Source organism: Sapajus apella, unplaced genomic scaffold (assembly GCF_009761245.1).
Source record: "Sapajus apella isolate SASKATOON/1434 unplaced genomic scaffold, GSC_monkey_1.0 scaffold24, whole genome shotgun sequence".
Taxonomy (NCBI): domain Eukaryota; kingdom Metazoa; phylum Chordata; class Mammalia; order Primates; family Cebidae; genus Sapajus; species Sapajus apella.
The window spans coordinates 12,280,141-12,303,902 of record NW_022436964.1 but is presented as its reverse complement, the minus strand read 5'-3'; the positions used below and the strand labels follow the sequence as shown (position 1 = coordinate 12,303,902).

Below are 23,762 nucleotides of genomic sequence, written 5' to 3'. Positions count from 1 at the left end.
GTTATTGTTATTCTATCATGAATGGTGCTACTAATATAAATAGTGTTTGCCACCTCATACACAGATGCAAGTTTATTGTAATAGTCTTAGTATTAAATTTTCTGAGTCATACTTTAGCAAAAGCTCAACTTTTTACAGGAAATTGCTAGGTTGTTTTCCAAAGCAGCTAAGTTATGCTATTAGCCACATATGAGAGACTCTAATTATCTTCATTCTTCAATATTTACTATTGTCAGACTTACTAATTTTGCCGGAAAAAAAAAAAAAACACGAAAATTCATACCCATACCTGTAGTGGTCTTGATTTCCATTTACTTAGAAGAGATTGGACCTTTCTTATGTTTAAGGGCTGTATTTTTCCTTCGTCTGTGATATTACTGTTCATGCTTTTGTGTATCTTTTATTGGGTTATGGGCCATTTTATTTTATTTTATTTTTAGTTATTATTTTATTTATTTATTTTTAAGACAGAGTCTTGTCCTGTCCCCCAGGCTGGAGTGCAGTGGCGCCATCTTGGCTGATCATACCTCCAACGGCCCATTTTATATCCTAACATATAAAGTATCTGTTCAAATCTTTTGCCATTTTTTTCCTGTAGGTGTGCTTATCCTTTTCTTGTTATAACAGTTCTTTATTTTTGATACTAACCTTTTAGAAAATGTTTGGTCAGGCCGGGCAGGCGTGGTGGCTCATGACTGTAATCCCAGCACTTTGGGAGGCTGAGGCAGGCAGATTGCCTGAGTCAGGAATTCGGGGCCAACCTGGCCAACATGGTGAAACCTCGTCTCTACTAAAAATACAAAAATTAGCTGGGCCTGGTGGCAGATGCCTGTAATCCTAGCTACTTGGGAGGCTGAGACAGGAGAATCGCTTGAACCTGGGAACTGGAGGCTGCAGTGAGCTGAGATTGTGCCACTGTACTGTAGCCTGGGTGACAGAGTGACGCCCCATTTCAAAAAAAAAAAAAAAAAGAAAGAAAGTGCTCTGTCAGTGGCAAATACCTCTTACCACTTTTTTTAGTTTACTTTGAAACCTCTTTTAATGAATAGAAACTTTTTTATTTTAATGTAGTTTAATTCATCTGTTCTTTTATAATTGTCTTTAGTTTCTTTAGTATTGTTTTCATAATCTTCTGGATATGAGACTTGCAAAACAGCGTTTGTTAATTTTCTCATGGTTTTTCTTATAATAGTATTTAGGGTTATTTTATATATTTATACTTCACATAAATCAAATTGCATGTTGATCTCACTCTAGATTACAGATTCAATAATTTGCAACAAAACTTTATCTGTCAGTCCTCAAGTTAATTAAATACTCGATATCTTTACATAAAAATACTTGTATCAGCTGTCTTCTGTCTTACTATTCCAGTTAAAATCCAGCATCTAGAATAGGGAAAAACCAGGTGAGCATCACCCTTACATAGATTTATTTTAAGACATAATTTAGGGTGTGCTACATACTGCCTTGGCTATGTACTAGTTTATATATTCTAGAAGGGTCATCAGATATGTGTGCAAATTGATTTGTGTAGCCAGAAGCTGCTCCAGTATAAATGTGCCATCAGGATCCATTTCAAAACATTGCTTCCTCTTGCCAAGGTCAGTGCAGCTTTGCCTGCTAGCACTCAAGTAACCAGAGAATGCCAGCGTCCTTACTCTCAAAAAGGCAACCTTTTCTACACTATTACAATCGGTGATTTTTGTCCTTTTCTTTTCACTGATGGAAATGCTTTTTATCATTTCAAATCAAAGATCACTACATTCCTATAAGTTTCAATAGAAAGAAAAAAATGTTATATTTCCTCAGAAAAATAGCACTTTCTTCATATATCACGTTTTACTTTCAGAAAAGTTGAGAATATAAATACTGTGTCCCCAGGTTTCCCCTGACTGGAAACTGATTGCTACGTTGAATGTGCTATAGCTTTGCCGTTTAAACCCAAACGCCAAGGGCAGGAGTATCTTCTTTACTAACCCATTTAATTTACCAAGCACGCTTAGTGGCTGGAATTTCTCACTTTTCTAAGGGCGAACTCACTTACACTGCCCTCAATATATGTAATTAGGATAAAACCACTGAATGGAAGGCGTTAAAAATGAGGCAGGAAAGCACAGGCAGAGTGGGATGAAACCAGCTTTGTTCTGAATAGGACTTATATGATCAGGATCAGCTTAGTTTTATTCCAAACACAAGCCCCAAATACAACCCCTTTGACCTGAGTACTCCGTCCCTTAAATTGCAAACTAAACATTCATGAAAATTTAATGGTGAGGAAATTAGTACCTTCTTAAGTTTCAGACGGTGAAATGGCACCAGGGGAGCACTTTCAGTGGCAGGCAGAAGTGTGTGGGTGTGCTAGATCAAACCTCAAATATTTGTCCCTTCAACCTGTAATCCCTCTCTGAGCCAGCCAGCCACTGAGATCTTCTGACAGGACACCCCCAGGATGCCACCCAAAAAAGGTATTTACAAAATCAAGACTGTCTGGAGGATATGATGTCTTTCTGAGACGTATAAAGGTGTTTGAAAACTTTGTAAAGTTTGTCTTACAATATTTGCTCCCTCTTTGAGGGCTTTCCCTCTTTCATTTTTTTTCCCCCCATGCGGGTAGTTTCTCTTTGTTTCCTGAGAAATTGAGAAGGGTTTAATATCTCTCCACCTTCTTCTCTTTTATGGATGAACGATTTCACCTCTGGTAAGTGCTAAAATTGACCTTGCTTTCCTTCAGGAAGACAATGGAGGAAAGTAAAATGCACTGAGATTTCAGCATAGCAACTCAAATGCGGGCTTCATTCCCCAGCAGTGACCTATTGTCAGATTGGTGTGTTAGACAGCTTTTTGAAGGGGACTTGTTCTGCTTCTGTTTATGAATTAAGCTAAGTTCTAAATTAAGTAAAGTCGAAAAGAAGAGGAAGCAGGTTAAGGAAGGGATAGCAGAGAAAGGAGACATCAAACCCTTTGTTGTAGGATATTTATGTGAAGGAATGAGCAATGTGATAAAACACATTTTTTGCTTGCAGTGACTTGCTGTAGGGTGCATTTTCAGTACTAAGTGGATAATGTGTGGCATGCTCATTCATCAGTCATTCTGTGACATTTATGTAGCTTACACTTGGATCTATTTTCAACAACATTTCAGTTCCCTAAAGACAAACTCGTGGAATTTTCAAATAGGAAAAACCTGGACGCACACATTTGCTTTTCTGTGTAGACTGTCTAGTCCAGATAATCTTGCTATCAGTCATTTTGTTAGCTTCCTTATTTAATCTTAGAATAGAAAGTGGAAACAGAGACTTCATTTAGAGATAATCTAGTAAAGCCATCCAGCTTCAGGCCCATATCTTGGGAATCTGAGCAGTATCCTATTTAATATGCTCATTTTATTAACTTTAAACACCTGGAGAACATCATTATTGAGAAGTTCATTGCTTTTAAAAAAAACAAAAACAAAACAACTACTTTTTTTGAGGTTCTACACATCTTTCCAAAGAAGCTATTGGAAATGGCTCAAACTTCCATATTAGCTCTTAACAGGGTGGGTGGTTTTTCGTTAGTAACAATAGGATTCAAATCTTATGGAAGGTGGTAGACTTCAACACCTTTAGCATTTTTCTCAACCCTGGGATCTTCAAGTTCCTCAGGCTATTTAGGTAGTTATAGTGTTGGCAAAATTTTTAAGTGCCCAATAATTTTTACAAAAACTTGGAATAAAGCTGTTCAGGCTATCTTAAATGCTAACCGTCTCATTAAGCAAGTCAGATTAGAAGGATTATTTTTGCTGTTTATTAGTGCTGCCTATTATTTGTCATTTATTAACCTTATTGTGCTCACATAGCAGGTATTTTAAAGTTTAATAGCTTTATTTTAATTACGAATGTAATATATGTTGTTGCAGAAAATATGTAAACTTTAGAAAAAATATACTAAATGATGCACTAATGAAAATACGGAATCCCACCATAAAAATATCATTATCGATATTTAGATATTTTCTTCTAAACTTTCTTTATGAGAGTTATGTTTGGTTTATATGTAATAAAATGGATAAAAATCAATAAATACAAAAGCAAATGTAGTTTTTAAGAAAATGATTGGGCTTCATAAGAAAGGAAAAAAATGATAGACTTGCCTGGTGTGGTTTGTATAATGTCACAGTATCTTACCAATAGCTTCCATTATTGAGTGTCTATTATGTGCCAGGTTCTGTACAATGTTCAGTGATGAGTCACCATGATGACTAGCGGTTTAAAGGAAGGACAAGTGATGCCTTACTATGATGGCTTATAACAAGCTATGAAGGGACAGAACTTTTTTAAAAGCCTTTTTAAAAAACTTTTATTTTAGGCTCGGGAGTAGTACCTGTGAATGTTTGTTACATAGGTAAACACGTGTCATGATGGCTTGTTGTGTATAATATTTCATCACCCAGGTACATATGCCAGTACCCAATAGTTATCTTTTCTTCTTCCCTCCCTCATCCTATCCTCTTCCCTAAAATAGACCCCAGTGTCTGTTGTTTTCTTCTCTGCGTTCATAAGTTCTTATCATTAGCGTACTTATAAATGAAAACGTGGTATTTGGTTGTCTGTTTCTGCATTAGTTGGCTAAGGATAATATGCTCCAGCTCCATCCATGTTTCCACATAAGACATAATCTCATTTTCTTTTATGGCTGCATGATATTTCACAGTGTGTGTATATATATATATACACACCATACTTTATACAATCAGGACAGAGCAATTCAACTGACAAGTCTGTTGCTCAGCTTGTTGAAATACTCTTCACAGAACACAAGGAAACACTGTGTGCTCAGAGGCAGCCCATGAAGAGATGAAGCAAGGCAAATTTATCTGCCTGGATAACCTCCTGTACGCTGTTTACACTCCATGGAGAGTCAACACAGCATACTTCTGAGTTGTATTATCAAGCTCCTTCAACAGGACATTGCTCTAAGATCCTAGATCCCACATTCTATGGTGTGGTGTTTTAGCGAAGTCTGGAAGTGACTTAGGTCCTAAAATCTCTGCGTTCGCAGGTGGTAAACTCTGCTATAGGCTTGCCACTTCAAGGGAAGTGGTTGATTGGGGCTGGGATTTAGGCAGAGCCTTAGAAAGGAAGGGAACATTCAAGGGAATTTGATTAAGTGCGTGATGTCTGTGTCTGTTACAGAAAGAAAGAACTCTAAAAACATTTGATACATAGAAATACCAGTATTTGGTGAGATTGAATGTAGAAAGATGAGGGATAAGAAGGTATTAAGAATAACTCCAAGTTTCTGGCTTGGTCAGTTGAGTAGAAGGAAATTTTTATTTTTATTTTTAAAATTTCAATAAGTTTTTGGGAAATAGGTGGTGTTTGGTTACATGAATGAGTTCTTTAGTGCTGATTTCTGAGATTGGGTACAGCCATATACTGTACCCAATGTGTAGTCTCTTATCCCTCACCCACCTCCCACTCTTTCCCTTGACTCCCCGAAGCCCACTGTACCATTCTTATGCCTTTGTGTCCTCATAATTTAGCTCCCTGTTGTGAGTGAGAACATATGGATGTTTGGTTTTCCATTCCTGAGTTGCTTCACTTAGAGTAATAGTCTCCAATTCCATCCAGGTTGCTGTGAATGCCATTATTTTATTCCTTTTTTATGGCTAAGTAGTATTCCATGGTATATATAGGTACCACATTTTCTTTATCCACTTGTTGACTCTTGGACATTTGGGCTGGTTCCATATTTTTGCAGTTGCAAATTGTGCTGCAATAAACATGTGACTTTTTTGCATAATGACCCATTTTCCTTTGGGTAGATACCCAGTGGGATTGCTGGATCAAACTAAAACTAAAGATCTACTTTTAGTTCTTTAAGGAATCTCCACACTGTTTTCCATAGTGGTTGTACTAGTTTACATTCCCAAAAACAGTGTAAAAGTGTTCCGTTTTCATCACATTCATGCCAACATCTATTATTTTTTGATTTTGGCCATTTTTGTAGGAGTGAGGTGGTATCCCATTGTGGTTTTGATTTGCATTTCCTTGATAATTAGTTATGCTGAGCATTTTTGTATATGCTCGTTGGCCATCTGTATATCTGAGTAGATAGAAATTCTAATAAACAGGAAGGCAGCAGAAAGAGGTTTGTTTGGAATATGTCTTGATTATTTGTAAGATATTTGCTGTAGCATAGGAGAGAAGTGGATGTTAGTGATACTGATTATGTCATTTTCTGTGAGTTGAAGTTTCTAAAATCATGTGGTTTCCTAGAAGCATATACAATGACAAAGGAAGATGGCCAGTAATGGCACACTGAACAATTTCAGCATTTATAGGTGGGTGGAGGAGGATAAGCCCATGGAAGAAACAGAAAGAATGGGCCAGTGAGAGGAGAGGCAGAAGCTAAAGGAGTAGAGAGTTACCAGAGGGAGGGCGGGATCAGTTAAGAGCCTTACTATATTGCAAAGAAATAACCTGCAATGCAGACTAACCAGGTGAACATTTGTAAAGATGATGACAATTCTGAATTGTAATTTAAAATGTAATTGTATTGAGAGCTGTCTTTGCCTCATCATAATTGAAGCAGGTTAACTACATGTTAGCTAGAAAAAGTCCTTTGAAATTTTCCTTCAGTGTATCAACAGAGTCTGATTTTTTTTTAAAAGTAGAAACTGCCTATTGGCAAAATAGTACCTAATTAAGATAATGCTTGTGAAAGCCATTTTTAAACTTTGAAATGGCATACAAAATAAAGGTGGCAATCATCATCATCTCTTTGGCCATATAAAATGTTTTTCAAAAAAAGATAAGCCTTGTACAAATTCTTCAAAATTCAAAATTTGTGGTACTTGAATGTTCTACCATATATAAAGATGAATAGCATTTTCTACAATAAATAAATAATTTATATATAGTCGTGTTGGGATTATAAATTCTCATTAGAAATTCATTTTACTAATTCATTTATTCCTCTGATCACAGTTGATTCAGCAATTTGATTTGTTCTTTTTAAGTGTGCTGGGAAGAAGGTGATATGACAGAGTCCCTTCTTTCAGAATGTTTATAGATTAATGTGTTTGGAGGGAGTACAGAACAATTATGGAAACAAAACCAGAGTCAGACACATTGCTATGTAAGCTATAGAAAGCCTATAAAAATTAGGAACATTAACACATTTGTTTCTAACCTGGTTTGTGCTTTCTGGATTCCCCTGAAGTGGCAACACTCCTTGGGTTTGAAATGTTCATCAGTAATGACTGATGGACAGCAACAGGTGAATAGACACACACACAACTGTGAAATTTACATACCATATAATACTATTCAACAACAAAAAGAAACAAACTATTGATACATCTAACAATGTGGATGAATCTTAAAAGCATTATGCTATTCTTGTGGCTGGCAAAATGTTGACACCTTTATTTCCCTTTCTTTCATCCCACTTTTAAAATCAACTTTAGTGTACTTTAGGCACATTATACTACATACATTTAAAATGACAATTTGACAAGTTTTGACAAATGTATATACATTATACAAATCATGATAAAGATTTCTACCACCTCAAAATGTTTCCTCATGCCTTCTTGGAATAAATTCACACATTCCCTCTGGCTCTACATACCCACCACCCATATACTCTACTTTTGGACCCAAGCAATTGCTAGTCTGCTTTTTGTCAGTGTAGGTTAGTTTGCATTTTTCTAGAATTTGATATTAATGGAAACGTACAGTAAGTACTCTTTTGTTCCTGGCTTCTTATATTTAACATAGTGCTTTTAAGATTCATCCACATTGTTGGGTGTATCAATAATTTGTTTCTTTTTATTGCTGAGTAGCATTCTGTTGTATACATGGTTCACAGTTTATCCATTCGCCTGTTGGTGGATCTTCCAGTTGTTTTATATTTGGTGCTGTTACAGATAAAGCTGCTACGAACATTTGAATAGAAGTCTTTGTGTGAATGTTTGGATTGGAATTGCTGGTTTGTATTGTAAGTGTTTGATTAACTTCATAAGAAACTGCCAAATGACTTTCCACAGTGGCTATATATAATTTTGCATTTTCACCAGCAGTGTATGAGATTTCCAGTTGATCCTCATCCTCATCAAAAGCTGGCATTAAAAGTGAATCTTTTAGCCTTTTGAGAAAGTGTGTAGTAGTACTTCATTGTGGTTTTAGTTTGTATTTCCCAAATGACTAATGATGTTTAACATGTTTTTATAATATTTTCTTTTGTCTCCATCTATTCTTTGTTCTTGAATCTCTTTTATTCTTTTTAGAGTAAGCATTTTTTAATTGTAATGCATCTCCACTATTAGCATATTATCTATAAATTTTTTGCTGTTGTTCATTTTAGTGAGTTTACAATATAAATCTCTAACTTATCACAGTCTGTCATCAAATAATGGTATACCCCTTACATATGTTTTAGGAACCTTATAATGGTATAAATATCAGTTCCCCATCCTGTACTTGCTGCTATTGTTTTCATGTATTTTATTCCATATATATTATAAACTCTACAATCTATTACTTTTGCTTTAAATATTAAATTATCTTTAAAAGAGATTTTAAAAATAAGAAAATAGTCTTTCATATTTTCTCATGTATTTTCCACTTTTATTTTTTTTTCCTCCCATATTTCAGATCCAAATTTCTATCTGGTATAATTTTCCTTCTGCCTGAATAACTACCTTTAGTATTTTTTTGTAGTATAGATCTGTTGGCAATGATTCTCTCAACTTTTGTATGCCTGAAAAAGCCTTTAGCTAATTTTTGAAAGATGTTTTTGATGGACATATGATATAGTTTGGCTGTGTCTCCACCCAAATCTCACCTTGAATTATAATCCCTGTGATCCCCAGGTGTCAAGGGCTCCCCAGGTGGAGGTACCTGGATCATGGGGGCAGTTTCCTCCATGCTGTTCTCCTAATAATGAGTCTCATGAGATCCAGTGGTTTTATAAGCATCTGGCATTTCCCGTTTGCATTTCTCCTTTCTGTCACCTTGTGAAGACAGTGCCTGCTTCCCCTTCACCTGCCATGATTGTAAGTTTCCTGAGATCTCCCAAGCTATGCTGAACTGTGAGTCAATTAAACCTCTTTCCTTTATAAATTACCAAGTCTCGGGTATTTTCTTCATAGCAGCATGAGAATGGACTAATACAGTACATAGAATTACAGGTTGTTAGTCTCTTTTTTCTCTTCAGTGCCTTAAGGATTTCTCTCTTCCATAGTTTCTGATGAGTAGACTGTGAGCATTCCTATCTTTGTGCCATTATTTTCTCATTTTTTTTCTGACTCCTTCTTCTGGGACTCCAATTACAAATATCCTAGACTTCTTAATATCATTCAAAAGATTACTGATGCTTGTTTCATGTTTTTTTTTTTTTTAATTTTTTAACTGGTAATCAATTTATTAAAATAGTTGACTTGAACATCTGCAGTGGTGACTTCCATCTCAACTCCTGGCTCAGTAATGATGGAAGTAATCTGCTTAACAATCTCAGACGGACTATGCACATCAATGAGTTGCTTGTGGATTCTCATCTGGAAATAATCCAATGTCTTAGAACCCTCCCCACAAGGAGTTTTTCTTGTAGTGGTTCTCAAAGTCTTGGTAGGTATTTGAAGTGGTCCTTTCACTTTGAGATTCTTTTCCTTTGCTCCTCTGATCAAGTCAGCGCACACCTTCTCCAGGAATTTTATGTTGCAGCTCGTTAGAGCTATTCAAATTTGGTGAATTGCCACCTCCAGCTCCACGGGTGTTTTTCCGGTATCCTTAAACGCCATGATTGCCGCGTGGCTTCCTGACCAACTTGTTCCTCAGCAAGAGCGAACAGCGGTGAGTCAGGAGCATGAGCAGGCGGATCAGAGCTCCGCACCACCTACGACCACGTCTTCCTTAAAGAGATGTTTCATGTTTTAAAAATCTTATTTTCCTTCTGTTTCATTTTGGATAAAATCTGTCTTCAAGTTTGGTGCTCTTTTTTTGGGTCAATATCTAACTTAAAGTTTATCCTATCCAGTATGTTTCTCATTTAAAATATTAAATTTTCTATCTGCAAAGTTTGATTTGTATTTGAAAAGTTTTGTTTTAATTTTTCTCATCATTGTCTTAAACATTTGGAGTATACTTACAATAACTGTTTTACTGTTATCTGCTAATTGTATCATCTATGCAATTACTAGATCTAGATCTGTTTCTATTGACAGATTTGATTATTTTTCAACTTGGGAGGCAACATTTTCCCTACTTCTTTGCTTATTTGGTAATTTTTTTATTAAAACAAATTTAAAGGAAACTTTACTTACAATTGGACATAATGAATTTTACAGTTTTGTGTTCTGAATTTTTCTGCATTCCCTTAAATATTGTTGGATTTCTTTCCCCCCTCCCCCTGGGGATGCAGATAAGCTTCTTTGAATTAGCTGGATGCTTTTGAGATTTGGTTTTAAGATTTGTTAGAGTGAGTTCAGAGCAAGGCTACTTTGATCTACGAAATAGCCCTATGAAGGGTCCCATGTTCTGTGAGATAGAAGATCTTTTTCTGACCGGGTAACAACCTAAGCTATTCCTGATTCTTGTAAGGTCTGGACACTATTCTGCATACTCCTTTCTGATAGTTCTTTCCCTGACCTTAGTGACCACACATCTTTGCACACAGCAGTGTTTGAAAAGTTTGAAAGGGTCCAAAGATTTCCAGAGCTTTCTCTGTGTCACTCATTTCTATTATTCTATCCTACAAATTCTAAGTGTGAAACTCCCTGAAATTGGAACTATGACTCCTCAACTCAGTCAGACCACAAGCTACTGTTCGGATTTCCCCTGCTTATGTTGCAGCCTAGAAACTCTCTTCAGCCAAAAAGATCAGGCAATGTCAGGGGTCATCTCATCTCCTTCCCCTTCAGAGATCACTGTCTTGCGTTCCCTGTTGAACAATGTCTGAAAAAAGATGTTTCATCTATTTTGTCTGGCTTTCTACATGCTTAAGGTAAGCAGGTAAATGCATTCCTAGTTACTGGATTGTGGCTGGGAGCAGAATTCCGATACTGTTTGTTAATAATATGATTTGACTTAATTATTTGAGGTTTACCTTTAGATATCATAAATTTTAGATGATGTAAACAGGTGAATGAGAATATCTTCAAAACCTATTTTTCAGTTTTGGGGTAGTTCTTGCAGTTCTGTGTTTTGCCAAAGATAATGGATTTTTAGTATCTGAGTTCCATATGACAAAATTTATAAGTCTTGGGTGTATCCATATGGTATGTTATAATGGGAAAAGAAAGATGAAATTCCACTTTTGTCTGATGTCTTTATAGGTCTTGGAGAGATTTGAAGAAGGGTTGTAAAGTCCAGAATTTTACAATGAGACAACAATGAAAGAATCCAAACCAAAATTGTCCTAGATAATGAAAAGTATCACTATCCAGAAGCTGAATCTCTTAAGCTTCCCCACCACCACTGTGACACAGTCCATAGTTTAACAATTGCTTCAATTTGGAAATTAGTTTGTAGTACTAATTTAAATATTTCATATTAGTATATGAGAATTCTTCCTCCTGTTCTTGCCGTGGTATGGGGAAAAAGTCAGTTCCCATCAATACAGATTCATATCTACAAGCACAATGATTAAATTCTCCTCATATCCCCTTGTGTTTCAATAAGCTGTGTACTTTTAATTTTAATGGATTTGACACAATATTCAATATATGTTGATTATTGAATACAACAGAAAGGGCAGATGGAACAAATACTTAGAAAAATTAAAAGGTGGTATAGGACCATAGTAAGAAAAATATTTGGGTGCAGGATATAAACTATCAATTGAATTATAGAGGTAATATTTACTATTTCTCATTTTAGGACTTCAATCTTCTTTCATGACTTTCTAGTGAACATTCTTTAGTTTATCTAGATCACCACATAGTAGTGGAACTGAAACATTCAGTTTGATATGAATCTGATCAGTTCTGATTATGCTTGGATGATGACTTCAAAGTTCTGACTGCTGCAGTTCTGTTTACACATCCCAGACCTGTAGTTGCTCTTGATCAGCCACACTCTTGGCAACATAGGTAGTAGAATAAATGTTAGAATCATACAGACCCAGGTTTGAATCCTTGCTTCACTTCTTACAAGCTTTAAATCTTGAGCTGACATATTAGTTAAGGGTAATTTGGTTGAAAACAGTATATTCCTGTTTAGCTAGCCTAAGCTGAAAGATCGGGGTGACTCACAAAACCCACAGGTAAGAATGAATTTGAGCATCAGGTTCATAAAATACTTGAGCAAATATAGGAAATTCTCTTTGTCTTTCACCTCTGCTATCTGTTTCATTCTTCCTTTGGACTGCATATGGTTTTCCCTCTGCTATGGTAGATATGACAGGTAAAGCTGAGGCTAAATGGGCCTGAAGTTTTCATTTTCCTAGCCGTCTGGATAAATACGTAGGTATATGTTTATGTTAGGGTTCAGTGCACAGAAAATGTTGGGAAAATGGTAGAAGAGTTCCCAGAAAAACAGGATAACTAGGACAGTAAAATAATGGTTGTTCACTATGACCAAACATTTCATCTCGTTTAGCCGAACTTACTCATTTACAAAATGGAGATAATACCTGTTTTACAGAGCAGGCCCTGACATACAGGAAGAATTCCACAAATCCTGGGTTCTATTCCTTAATTCTTTTAACTCTTTTCTTTCTTCCTTCTTTCTAGATAATTTTTCACTCTCTATCCTAATTTTGCTAAACGTGTAGTACCTACAAATAGGAATATGTTTTTATAGAACAGAGTTATTCAAAACAGCTTCTTATATTTTGTCATTTTTAAGGCAAGAATTCATATATTCTCTCTGAGCCAAGTACATGCAATAAAAAGTAAGAGGGATTCAGAAATTCTTTGATTATTCTCCCAAGAAGGCTACTTGCTAGCATGAGAATCATCCAGACACAGAAGGAGCTGATGGGGTGAACCGTTGGGGTGTTACAGAAGACCTTCAGGAAAATAAATGATCTAAGTCAATAAATCATAGTGTGAATATTCCCTCGGGAAAAAGGGAGTGGTTCTGAAGAACTTACAGGTTTTTCCTGGCAATAGCCACAGATGCTAGCACAAGGGCATGGTGGCCACACAGTGTGAGCAAAAATGCTTAACTTTTTGCCCTTCTCCTTCTAATATTTCCTATACTCGTGTAGACAACGCAAGATCCAGAAGCCTCATGGTGACTGGAGAAGGAAACATAAATCAGAAGAAATGGTCAAAAGATGCCTTTATTCACTTCCGCACTTAGGTCTCCAAGCCTCAGTTCTTGGCATGAGTAGGTAGAGGAGAGAAGCTTGGAATAGGATGTGAGATTACAGTTTTAATATAGACTGGACTGGATATTTGAATACCTGAAAATGAATCTGAATTCTCAGAATGAGGTGGTTCCTACAGCTGAAAAGAACAAGAAAGCTACAGGATCTCCTGTCATATTATCCAGGGATGGAAAAGTGAAATTCAATGGAGCCAAATTAAAAGTGGAGTTTGGGCCGGGAGCAGTGGTTCATGCGTGTAAATAACAGAACTTTGGGAGGCCACGGTAGGCAGATTACCTGAGGCCAGGAGTTCAAGACTAGCCTGGTCAACATGGTGAAATCCCATCTCTACTAAAAATAAAAAAAATTAGCTGGGTGTGGTGGCATATGCCTGTATTCCCAGCTACTGGGGTGGCTAAGGCATGAGAGTCACTTGAACCTGGAACGGGGAGGTTGCAGTGAGTTAAGATGGAGCCCCTGCACTCCAGCCCGGGCAACAGAGCAAGACCCTGTGTGACCCTGTGTCCAAAAAACAAACAAAAATGCCATGGAGAGTTTGTTTACTCTTTAAACAAATAACCATCATGTACTGAACTGAATTGTAATTATAGTTAGTAGGGCACATAGTAGGTTTTAATAAGATATCTAGTTCTTCTGCTTAAGGTAACTTGTTAGAACCTTTAAGCAAAAGAACTAAAGAATTTCTAATTCTGCCTTGAGGAGGAAGATCATCTACACACTGTGTGGATTGAAGTGGCTTCATACTCCCTTGATGTTAATGTTCTCCTTTGCTTAAAGTCTGAACTGAATATGGATTCTTCATTTATGAAACACTATGACACTTCCTGGGTAATGAACAATTAAACAGACTTTCCAGCAATAGTGGCTAGTTTTTTGCTTTTTCACTTCATGGACAATATTGTATGGAAGTTAAATTTGCAACTAGCTTGAGGCTTCACACATGGTGGTTTTGAGAAATTGAATTCTCTACCTCAAATATATTTCCTTTTCCTTGAACTTTACATTCAAGTCAGCTGTCCAGTTCTTAAACCACAGTTTTTTGAGAGGCAATGAGCAATACAATAGCATTTTCTCCTTCAATTCTATCTGCCTTTGAAAAAAATAACCTTTTATTTTTGATTCAAAGAAGAGAGTTTTCTTGTCTTTCTACATCTGTTCCAACTCCTCCAAATGCACAAAAATTTTTTCAGAGCATTCCAGAGTTTCTCAGACTGCACATGTAGGATTTTGCATATAGCTACATCTTGGCCATAATAACCTTCTACTGAATTAGTAGAAAATAGATGTATTCTAGGTTTTAATATCTTTATGGCAATATGAATACACAAGGATTCTTTTGCAAAAACATCTCCTGGAATGTGCAGGAGATACTTGGAAGACCCAGTCAAAATTATGAAGTATCCCAAGTTTGTATCCTACTGAACCCAGTCAAAATTATGAAGTATCCCAAATTTGCTTCCTCATTTACAAAATAATGCCATTCTGATCCAGGTTCCAGTCTCTCAAGCACTTGTCCTTCACTTTTCATTTTAGCTTGCTTTCATCCAAGTATTTATATAGAAATTATCAGGAGCTAACAGTATGCTTTTCAGTTTTCAGCCATGAATCATATTTTCTAGCCTTGCCTAATTCCTAGAGTCTCACTCCATGATGTCTTCTCCTTCATCATAAAGATTAGATGGTTTTTGCATTGTTGCCATGTGACATTTATACTGCTCAAGCTGCTGCATCATCATCTTCTGCCGTTTAAACTTGGTTTTACTTTAAGTCCACATCTAACCTGTTTGCCTGCATGCCCAGCACATTTTCCAGCCTCTACATTTTATGTGATTGGAGCAATCCCTTTAGCCCCTCTAGGTCTTTGCTTATTATCGCTCTGCCCATTCTTCAAGCCTCACTTGATTACTGCCTCCTCTATGATGCTTTCGTGGATTTCCTCAGTAAGACATAATTTCTTCCTTTTCATACTTCTGTGGTATTACGTATGTACCATTTACATGTGACTCATCTCCAAGTGCTTTCGCATGGAGATGTTATTTATGTTCCTTTTGTTACTAATGGCCACTTTTTTCCAGACTAAATATTGAGACACTTGACTAGATAATTTTTCCAGATTTTGAGTTTCCTTTTATAATTTTTTCAAACAAATTTTTGAAATTAAATTACATTTTGTTAGATTGCAAATTTGAAAAGGTCCAAGGATGAGGTGAGTTTGTTGTGGTCAGTTGACTAGTTGCTAAACTCACAGCTGGTTTGTGTCTGCTGACCAACACATTATTGGCCTAGAGAAAATCTACATGGGGGACCAGATTATGATGCAAACGTTGTTTGGAGAGCCCTTGATCAAGAGCAAAACAGGTTGATAGACTCGAGGGATATGGAACATTCCAGTTTGGCCAACAGAGGGAAAAGCATTGAAAGGGCTTATCTTCCCCAGGATCTGAATCTCTTTCTACCAGATAACATTGAATAAGCACAAACACTGTCTTCCTCTTTCGCTTGCCATTTCCTGTGCTGCCTTTTCCAACCACTACATCTCCTCTGACACATTTTTTTCTTTTTCCTTTTTTTTTTTTTTTTTTTTTTGAGGTGGAGTCTTGCTCTGTCACCCAGGCTACAGTGCAGTGGTGCAACCTTGGCTCACTGTAACCTCCACCTCCCAGGTTCAAGCAATTCTCCTGCTTCTGCCTCCTGAGTAGCTGGGATCACAGAGGTGTGTCACCATAATCAGCTTTTTTTTTTTTTTTTTTTTTGTATTTTTAGTAGAGACAGGGTTTCACCATGTTGGCCAGGCTGGACTCAAACATCTCATCTCAGGTGATTCACCTGATTTGACCTCCCAGAGTGCTGGTATTACAGGTGTGAGCCACCGTGCCTGGCTTCTTTTTCTTTAAGTGTATCAAAACCATCATTTTGGCTACTTTTTCTGTCCTGAAAGCCATTCTGTCTCTTTAGGACATTTTTGCATGTATCAGATCTCATCTTTTATGTTTTGGTGTTTAACAGCATTTAAATGTTTTTGTTTTGTGGTTTTTAAATGATTTGAAAAAAGTGTGCTCGCTAATTAATAAGCAATAGATTCAAAAATTTGTTGCTTTTTAAAGAAAAAAATGAAAAATTCTGTAACAATATATCTTAGCCATAAAATACTTGTAATCAGCACTCCTCCAGAAATTTCAGGATACAAATTATATCAATGATTATACTAGAAAATTCAGGAAAGCAGGGATTTGGATAACCTTTTATATCATATATCCCTACTACCACAACAAGAGTTCAGACTTAATAAATACAGTGATGTGTTGCTTAACAACTGGGATATGTTCTTGTAACCACCCAACAGGTTCACTTTGCTTGCTGCCCAGGTAAAGCTGATTTATCAAAAAACAGGAATTGCAACAGAGAAAGTTTAATTTATACAGAGCCAGCTGAATGGGAGACTGGAGTTTTATTACTCAAATCAGTCTTCCTGAAAATTCAGAGGGTAGGGTTTTTCAAGGATAGTGTGAAGGGCCAGGGAATCGTGCTGCTGATTGGTTGGAGCTACAATCATAGGGGTGTGGAAAATGGTCCTTGTGCATTTCTTAAGTCCACTCCTTTTCTTAGCTCCTGCTTAGTAGAAATGTTTGAATCTGCTTCTGGGTGGGGTCACAGGACAGGTTGGTGAGTCCAGGTGGGGCCATCAGTTATCAGAAATGCAAAAACCTAAAAAGACATCTCAAAAGACCAATCTTAGTTTCTACAATAGTGATGTTATTTGCAGGAATAATTGGGGAAGTTGCAAATCTTGTGGCTAATTTGTTAGCCCTGCAAAGGCAGATTAGTCCCCAGGAAAGAAGAAGGTTTATTTAAGGAAAGGGCTGTTACCATCTTGGTTTCAAAGTTAAACTATAAACTAAGTTCTTCCCAAAGTTAGTTGGATCTATGCCCAGGAGTGAACAAGGGCAGCTTGGAGGTTAGAAGCATGACGGAGTCTGTTAGGTCAGATCTCTTTGTTTCATTTTTTCTTTTTTTTTTGAGATGGAGTTTTGTTCTTGTTGCCCAGGCTGGAGTCCAGCGGCATGATTTGGGCTCACTGCAACCTCTGCCTTCTGGGTTCAAGCAATTCTCCTGTCTCAGCCTCCTGAGTAGCTGGGATTACAGGCATGTGCCATCATGCCCAGCTAATTTTGTATTTTTAGTAGAAACCAGGTTTCTCCATGTTGGTCAGGCTGGTCTCCAACTCCTGACCTCAGGTGATCTGCCTGCCTCAGCCTCCCAAAGTACTGGGATTATAGGCATGAGCCATCATGCCTGGCAGTTAGATCTCTTTCACTGTCATAATTTTGTCACTGTTATAATGTTTGCAAGGTAGTTTCACAGTAGACTTTATAAATACCGTATACTTAGACTATACTAAAGTTATTAAAATATTTTTCTTTCTTCAATAACAAATTAACCTTAGATTATTATAACTTTTTTACTTTCTAAAGTTTAAGTTTAAACTTTTGACTCTTGTAATAACAGCATAAAACACACTTTGTACAACTGTACATTTTTTAAATATACTTATTCTATAAGCTTTTTTTCTATTTTTTTCTCTTTAAACTTTTTAATTTAAATGAAGGCACAAACACATTACCGTAGGCCTACACAGGGTCCAGATTATCAATATCACTATCTTCTACTTCCACATCTTGTCCCACTGAAAGATCTTCATGAGCAATAACACAAAGCTTTCATCTCCTATGATAACAATGCCTTCTTCTGGACTATGTCCTGAAGGACTTGCCTGAGGCTGTTTTATAGTTAATTTCTTTTATTACAAGTAGAAGGAGTACAGTCTAAAATAATGATTAAGAGTATTGTACAGTAAATACATACACTGGTAACATAGTTGGTTTTTTATCATTATCAAGTATTATGTACTGTACTTAACTGTGCTACATTTTTGTATGCCTGGCATTGCAGTAGGTGTGTTTCATCAGGATCACCAGAAACATGTGAGTAATGTGTTAGCTTATGACATTACCCGAGCTACCATGTTGATACTGACAGGAGACAGGGAAATAATGGATAGAAGAGGGCAGTTGCCTGGCAAAGACCTTACTCCCAAGCCTGGAAACCTGCATCCCTAAATGGGAATAGGCATTCCTGTTTTTGCACCCAAATGTTGCCTTTTGGCCCACCACACCTGTCTGTCCTGTACCCATATAAACCCCAAATCCCAGGCTCCACGAGCAAATGAGCAGACAGGCAGATGGGCAGATAACAGAAGAGCAGAAGAGTGCCACTGCAGAGAAGGAGAGAAGAGAAGGAGCATCTGAGGAGTTTGGTTGGGGATAGTCAGAGAGGAGATCAGCTGTGGGACAGCCAAACTCCAGGGGAAGATCATCTTCCCACTCCATCCCCTTCCCAGCTCCTCATCCATCCCGCTGAGAGCTACCTCCATCACTGAGTAAAATCTTCACATTCACCATCCTTCAAGTTCATGTGTGACTTGATTCTTCCTGGACCCTGGAGAAGAACATGGGTACCAGGAGGACACTGAGCTGGTTAACACTTAAGCCATCTGAATGGAGGAGCTAAAAGAGCACTGTAGCACACCCACTGGGGCTTTGAGAGTCACAGGCACACACCCCTAGACACCACCATGCGGCTGGAACCCAAAAGTGGCCAACCTGGCTCCTGCACCTGTCTGTCTACATGCTCCCTCTCCTGTAAGGGGTTTGAGTAGCAGTGGTGGCCCAACAGGTGAACCATACCCCTTCCACACGTCCTGCAAGGGGTGTCAGGGAACTCTCCCCTTTTGGTGTCAATAGGTGATAGCAATTTTTTAGCTCCATTATAATCTTATGATACCACCTTTGTGTATATAGTCTGTCATTGACTGAAGTGTAGTTATGTGGTATGTGACTGTGTTTATTAAGCAGATAATCAGCTATATGAGTAGGTACTTGAATAATGAGTTGTATGAACCTTGGTTTTATCAGCCCTTCTGAGAGCTGCTTTCAGGTGGGTATAAGAAGAGACATTTCTAGTCTAGGTCCCCACTTCTTTTCCTAGTGCTTACTAGAGGTGTTAGAAAAAAAGATTGGACTCTGGTTAGAAAAAAAGATTGGACCCTGGTACTATTTTCCTCCACTGGTTATATGGACTCAAAGGCATAAGTTAAGGAAGAATGTCTATTTTTAGATTTGGTGACTGATTTAGATAGGTTGCTATAGAAAGTGATGCAAAGATATTTCACACATAGAATATCAAATCCAGGGTGCTTTAGCACTGCATTCCAATGGCTTGGGTTGGATGGGTGGAAGTCCTGGCAAGCTGAAATAAACCAGGCCAAGCTCCTCTTTGGAATTCACAAGTCTGACAACTGGTGACTCAGGCTCTAGTCAGGAGACCTGAACGTTATGTCTGGCACCATGATACCACCTTAGTTTACAGACTTGGAGATTAATCTAACAGGCCTTCAGTTAGTTTGCTTTATTTTAGAAATCTGCTTAGCTTTTTGTTCCCTACTAAACTCCTTCTGAACTATATTTAGTTGTAGGTGAAGGCTCTAGATGTGTGCGCTATCAACACCAGCTGCTGGGAGGGAACATTTTCCCAATCACAAGCAAGTGAACTCTATTTTCTCCATGAATAAGAATGACCTGGATGATGGCTTTCAGAAGTAGATAACATGGCTCATGGCTCCCTCCACAGTTCCTTTATGGCCTTTGGTTGCATCTCCTCTGAATGGAGAAGCTTGGGTTATGTGAAAGCCAGAGACACCAAACTACACAAATGCTGTAGTGAGAAGACAGCAAATTAAAATATCAGACATTTTAAAAGGAAATATTTATAATAGTTGGATTTAAAACTTGCTTTGAGGCCAGGCATAGTGGCTCACACCTATAATGTCAGCATTTTGAGAGTCCAAGGCAGGAGGATTGCTTGAGGGCAGGAGTTAGACTAGCCTGCACTGCATAACAAGACCTTGTCCTGTCTGTATTTAAAAAAAAAAAAGAAAAGGAAAGGAAGAAAAAGTGCTTTAATATTAAGATACATGAGAGATGCAATGAGTAATATGGGACCTTCTGTAAGGACACAGGAGAAGCACTCTACTGAGGTGGTTCTAATCTAGTCCAGCAAATCTCTGTTCCCTTCATGCCTTGTACTTCCTTCTTCTTTGTGACTTTGCTAATGTTCTTCCTTCCTCTTGGAAGAATTTCCTGTACTAATCCAAAGGCTCCAAGACAAGGGGAAATGTGGTAAATCTGAGACTGGAAGGAAATTGCCGTCTGACATCAGTCTTATACCGTATAACTATTGTTAATATTATTGCTTGGGTCACTCATTTATTCATATCACAAGCACAGATTGAGTACTTATTATTTGCCAAGCACCGACAACAAAGAGTTGAAGACCAACAAAGCCTCTGCCTTCCTAGAAGCTTATTTACTTGTGAGGAAAATAAGCAGTGAATCAATTATATTTAAGTAGATAACATAATGTCATAGCCAGGTGCGATGTCCTCATGCCTGTAACCCCCGCACTTTGGGAGACTGTGGCAAGAGGATGGCTTAGGCCCGGGAGTTTGAGACCAGCCTGGGCAACATAGGGAAACCCCATGTCTACCAGAACAAAACAAACAACAAACAAAACACATGGTGGCATGTGCCATAGTTCCAGCTACTCAGGAGGCTGAGGTGGGAGGATGGCTTGAGCTTAGGAGGCAAGGTTACAGTGAGCCAAGATCCCCCCCTGCACTCCAGCCTGGGTGGCAGGGTGAGACCCTGTCTCAAAACAAACAAACAAACAAACACAAACAAACAAACAAAATAACACAAAACCAAAAAACCTAATGTCAGAAGGGACAGTGTTTCAAAGAAACTAAAGCAGGGTAGGAGAACTAGTGATAACTGGTAGATTTGGATTTCTCCTTCTCTCTGGCTACTTTTGCATCCTGGGTAGGGTAAGAGTGGCAAAGGAAATTCCAGGTTGACTTTCAGGTTTAGTCCATTTTCTACCCTACCTTCGCTGCCCTTTCCCTCCCTAGGAACTCTAAGATCTGATCCTTAGATTCTGCAATGTGAGTCAGCTTCCTTTTTTTTGGCTGCCAGCTCACTACTTTCTTATGCCTGGATGAACCAAAAATCTCTTCCTTGTTTTCACATTTTCAAAAAGATGTAGAAATCTCTTACCTGCTCATGTTCCTTACTTTTTGTCTTGTGAGTAGATAGCTTTTATAATTCTTTTACTACCAAATGTAGTTGGATATTGGGATGTAGTCATAATAAACACATAAATATAATCCACCATATTTAAATGAACTTACTCATTTAGTCTGCTTAATATTGAGATAGTAACACAGGCACCAGTGTTCTCTGTGAACCCTAGGCATGCAGTTTTTACATTGCTTAGCAGTGAAATGGTCAGGTGACAGGACCTATTGTTATAATCCCTGCCCAATGAGGCTATCCTCTCTCTATCAATTCTGCTGACAGAATTAAGAAGAGTCATTGATTTCCAGTTTGTTCAGCTTTTTTCTTCTTAGGATGGGAGTGATGACTTCTAACCTCTTTATATCTAGAGACTCAATTTAAGTCTACCTCTTTCATTCAGCCTTCTCTCATCATTTTCAGCTGCCTGGAATGCCTTCTTTCTCTCATTTCCTTTCCTTGACATTAAAAATCAGAGTACTTAGTTATATGCTACCTCCCACCAACTGTTTTGTTCGTTAATATCTTTTTTCCTAGTTAGATTGTGACATTCGGGAATAAAAGAAAAATATCTGTTTTTACTTTATGGCGTCCCAGATTTCATTAGATTGATATATATTTCAGTTATCTGTTTTTACTTTATAGCATCCCAGATTTTATTAGATTAATATATATTTCAGTGCATTTTATATACCAGGCAATGCCTAGTGTATAATATTTTTACTTATGGGTTTTAGCATTTAACTTATTTAATGATGACAACATTTCTATGATATTATTTGTTTTTATGATTTGTTGAAATGGAAGCTGATGCTCAGAAAGGTTAAAAAGTTGTCTGCGGTCATAATTTTTGAGGTGATAGAGCTAAGTTTTGAACTCAGGTCTGTCTGATACTGAAAATAATCCTGTGCTCCTTCGGCTAAACCATACAGCCCGTTTTAGTGCTTCATAGTGTCTCCATAGACACTAAATGTATTCTTGTTGACTGAGTGAATTAATGGATGGATTATCTGGACCACTTTCTGCTTCTGTTTTCTCCTCTGTAAAATGAGGATCATCGCAGGAACCTAATCTAAGAATACAATAGTCCAACTGAGTTCCCTTAATCTGGTAACCAAGAGAAAGTAGAGTTAATTAATAAGAACCCTTTGCCATCACTTCTCTCTATACTTTCAGAAGTTTCCAAAAATCTGGTCCTGAGCCCTATTATAAGATAGAACATTTTAGCCATTATTGGAGAGAACACTATAACATTTGATGACATTGGCTCCTTTTTTTCCTAATACTGTGGGATTAAAATAATGTTTACTAAATTCTGGATGTTCTATTCCTGTTTTTTCATGATGTTTAATAATCTAGGCCTTCTTCATAGAGACACAGGACTATGTTTTATAACCTCCAGGGTCAAGCAAAGAACAGCTTGTGTGAGATCCTAAAAGAGATAGCTAAGCTGTAATTTCAGACCTTCTGTAAGTTTTCTTCAAAATTTTCTCTCACTTTTTGTCTCCCTACAACTCATTTTTAGAAAACAAAACCAAAACACAATGTTACCCTTTTAAAAGATACTATGGCCGGGTATGATGGCTCATGCTTGTAATCCCAGCACTATGGGAGGCCGAGGCTGACGGATCATCTGAGGTCAGGAGTTCGAGACCAGCTTGGTTAACATGGTGAAACCCTGTCTCTACTAAAAATACAAAAATTAGCTGGGCATGGTGGCGTTTGCCTATAATCCCAGCTACTTGGGAGGCTGAGGCAGGAGAATTGCTTGAACCTAGAAGGTGGAGATTGCAGTGAGCGGAGATCACACCACTGCATTCCAGCCTGGGTAACAGAGTAAGAGTCTGTCTCAAAAAAAAAAAGGAAAAAAAATACGTACTATAATAATTTAGAAGGAAAAGAAAATATTTAAAGAAAAAGAAATAACATCTTACAACCTCATCATCTAGATATGGCTAACATTTTGATGTACTTTATTTCAGCTTTTATTTTTGCAGAAGACATTTATTTCGGATAGTCTCACTTTATCATCTATAGAATTTTAATGATATTTTTGTGTGGCATATATTATAACATTTCTGCATGTCATTGAAATATTTACAAATCTTTTTTATTTAATGGATGCATAATTAATTGATATAACACTTCTCTTACAATTGGTAATTTCACATACCTAGGGATGAGCAGATGTTAAGCAAAGAGAAAACTAGTTTTTTGACTCATATTATTTTTCCATATGACTTGAAAAAAAGA

The 23,762-nt window shown here is 37.3% G+C and overlaps 1 protein-coding gene and 1 pseudogene across 3 annotated transcripts in view; one reads left to right on the top strand and one right to left on the bottom strand.

Annotated features, from left to right (window-relative positions):
- TMC1 (transmembrane channel like 1) overlaps positions 1–23,762 on the top strand; it is a 238,850-nt gene that overhangs the window by 55,346 nt on the left and 159,742 nt on the right. The window lies entirely within an intron of this gene.
- On the bottom strand, positions 9,386–9,873 carry LOC116559813 (annotated as a pseudogene).